We start from the raw sequence: 3726 nt of genomic DNA on the forward strand, positions 1-3726 counted from the left end.
GCAAAATAGAGCATCTGGAGAGCCCTGAGTGTGATATTTGTGTGTCCGCAGGGCTGAAATATTTGTGTGTCCGCAGGGCTGAGATATTCGTGTGTCCTCAGGGCTGAGATATTCGTGTGTCCTCAGGGCTGAGATATTTCTGTGTCCGCAGGGCTGAGGGTGATATTTGTGCGTCCTCAGGGCTGAGATATTCGTGTGTCCGCAGGACTGAGATATTCGTGTATCTGCAGGGCTGAGGGTGATATTTGTGTGTCTGCAGGGCTGAGGGTGATATTCGTGTGTCTGTAGGGCTGAAATATTCGTGTGTCTGCAGGGCTGAGAGTGATATTTGTGTGTCCGCAGGGCTGAGAGTGATATTTGTGTGTCTGCAGGGCTGAACGTGATATTCGTGTGTCGCGACCCCTCCAAAAATCCCGAGAGTGCCGGGTGTGGGTCTGAGGGCGCAGGTTGACGTGGAGAAATAAAAGTCCTTAGCTGTGGATATTTGGAGTTTCCTGAGGGGAGCACAGCTGGCAGGGGTTTCTCGAGGCAGGTTGAGATCTGGCGGGAATGGTGAGTTTCGAGTGGTTTGGTGGTTTTTTTTTTTCGGCCAGTGGATTGTGATATTTCGGGTGGTTTCCCTCGCTTTGGCTTCTCCCCTGTGAACCTCGGGGCAAAGTTTGTGGACAAGGAGCGCATTTCGATTGCGAGAATAGAGGGATCCCCGCTCCCGTCCTAAGGTCTGGGCGCGATAACCCAAACGAGAATAAAATCACGTGTGATGAATTAATATGTGTTTTTTTACGCATCGGCTGCAAAACATCTCGCTTTGTTCGGTCCGCTGTGTTAAAGATGCTCTGTTTTAAGTGTGGGAAAGACGAAAGTGTTGTTGATTTGGTTCAAAGCGATGTTGTGTGGGGTATTTTCGTCATCCTTTTATGCTGAATACACCAGGCTGGGCGAAAAAAAAAAAATGTAATGAACAAGTTTATAAAAAGGGGAAGGGAAAGGGGGGGAAAAAAAGGGAAGAAGAAACTCATTCACAATCCTGTAAATTAATATTTCAACAGGGACAAGGTTGATTACTGGTACGTTTAACCATAATTATTTGATATTAGTGCTGTGATAATTGAATGATTTAAAGGATTCATTACATGTATGATGAGTTTGCCTTCTCTGTATTAACTATCTGCAGATTTCTTTCCCTTTCTTCTAACAGCATGTACAAGACAAACCAATATCTATTCTGTGTATATTAAGATTGATTTTATTTCCGAGCCACCACCCCCCTGGAGAGAAAGAGAAGAATCTAAACCTAATATATGTTCAGCAACCCAACTCCAGAAACGCAATAAAAGTTAAAATCTCCCCCACTGTTTTTTAATTATGATATTAGATCAGGAAGGGGGACGGTGGGGAATTTATTGCTCCAACTATTTTGTCTGGATGTGCCTGTTTTTTATGTAAAAACATGGGTAGTCAAAGGGACACCATGCTGTTCGCCCTCGTCTTCCTCCGTGCGATATTGTTCGCTTTCTTGCTCGTGCTCGTGCGCTTTCCGCCGGCGTTATCGGAGTAAAATATTAGCGATATTACCATACGCCGGATTGCATAATTTTTCCTCGTGGCTGTTCGCAGAATCCTCCTCTCCCAGCAGGTGTAATTTTCTCAACCTGGAGGTTCTCGCCCGTGTCTGGTGCGCCTGCATTGCCTGGGGGGGGGGAACTTTATCCCCGTCGCTCCCGGGGATGGTTTTTTTTTGACGTGGTTTTGCGACGTAAAAAAAGAAAAAAACACAACCAAACACACCAAAGAAACCCCCAAACAAGCGAAACCCTCCTCTGGCGCGGAAGAAATCGAGTTGCGAGGTCGTGTCGATAAACTTTCCCTTTCTGAGTTTGAAACCCAGAGGAAGAACCGGGTTCTGCCGGAGGGGTGTCCCCCCCACACACCCCAAAGAAAACCCCTTCTGGGGGGGGGGAACTTTATCCCCGTCGCTCCCGGGGATGGTTTTTTTTTGACGTGGTTTTGCGACGTAAAAAAAACACAACCAAACACACCAAACAAACCCCCAAACAAGCGAAACCCTCCTCTGGCGCGGAAGAAATCGAGTTGCGAGGTCGTGTCGATAAACTTTCCCTTTCTGAGTTTGAAGCCCGCAGGAAGAACCGGGTTCTGCCTGAGGGGTGTCCCCCCCCACACACCCCAAAGAAAACCCCTCCTGGTTTCTCGCGGGTGATTCGCTCGTGTGGATTTTTGGGGGGGAAAATCCCCCCTGAAAGCTCCCCCGACGAGACGAACTCGCCGCGGGGCTGGAAAACAAAGTGGGGCGGGTGGAAAGGGCAGGAAATGTCCCTGGCCAAGGTTGTTGTTTGGAGCTGTGGGTGTCTGCCCAGACCGAGTATTTACACAGGTACCGGCTCCGCGCTGACCTCTACAAATAACTCCTCGGAGCGGGCTGTGGGACGAGACGGGAGGCGGCGGGGGCTGCCCGAATAACCTATTTTAAGCCGTATTTGCGGGAGACAGAGGCAGGTTTAAGGCTGAGCCGGTCTCCTGCAGGAGATTTGCACCAGGCCAGAGATATTGCGGTGCAGACTGGGCTGGAATCCATCGCCTAAAGCGGCGACCTTCATCCCTCCGCCCTCCTTCCTTCCCCCCGCCGTACATTTCGGGGGGTTATTGTCTTATTCGAGGGCACCAGGCTCTTCCTAACACCTTGTGCTCGCTTTCAAGCTCGCTGGTGTGCAACCGGAGCAGCCAAACAATAGAATTTGCAGACACAACTTGGAGCTCGCAACTATAGTTATCTATGCTAATTACAGGGTGTCTGACAGAAACATAATAAATGGAAGGGGAGAAGTATAGAAATATGTTTCTTCAGGCAGTATACACTTCGCCTCTCTGGGTTCAGGCTTGTTTCCTCGCTCGTCTTTTAATTTACTTCTCTGGGAATTTTTTTTTCCCCTCCTGTTGACCTGGGTTTTCATATCACACCCAAAACCGAGAAAAACCTGGAGAGCAGCGGGGAGACGAGCTTGAATTTTCCACCTCCTCGGCCGCTGCAGACGAGCTGCTGGGCTTTGGGAACATCTGCAGGAGGCTTCGTCTGGTGGAGACCTGAAATTTTGGAAAAGGAGACCATAACACACTTAAAGAAATTGTTCTGAGCTTTAATTGCACCTCGGAATTTATTGTCTATTAGCTGTACCTCCAGCACTGGAGAGACAGGAGTTCTTAGCAACAAACAGAGGGGGAGTAATGCGGGTGGGGGGAAGCACTTAAGCAGGTAAAAAACTCCTGCAGCGTCATTTTCAGCGGAAAACTGGTTTTCTTTGCCTTAGCTGTGACTCCCATACTGGCTCAGGTTGGCGTCTTAACGTCGATCTCAAGCGATGCGCGGTCAATTGTTGTCCCGGGGAGGTTTTTCTAGGTGACAACTCCTTAAAGGAGCCCGAATAAATGTGATTTTCCAGCAGCCAAAAAATTTTGCAGGGGAGGGAAGGCAAAGCTTCCTGCCTGCAGTCGCGCTGCTGCGAGATCCGCGGATGGTATTTGGCCTGAAATTAATCTTTCCCCGTATTTATTTACTCTGAGAGGCAATCCTGGAATAATCAGAGGCATCTGGGGGGATCGGGAAATATTTTGCAGCCTCTTCAGAGACTCCTCTCCGGAGTCATTCAATCTATTGTGTACAATTTTTTTTTTCCTTCCCTTTTTTTTTTTTTTCCTGAGGAAAGGAGGGGG

This window comes from Manacus vitellinus, unplaced genomic scaffold (genome assembly GCF_001715985.3).
Source record: "Manacus vitellinus isolate BGI_N305 unplaced genomic scaffold, ASM171598v3 scaffold_133_pilon, whole genome shotgun sequence".
In the NCBI taxonomy this organism is placed as follows: Eukaryota; Metazoa; Chordata; class Aves; order Passeriformes; family Pipridae; genus Manacus; species Manacus vitellinus.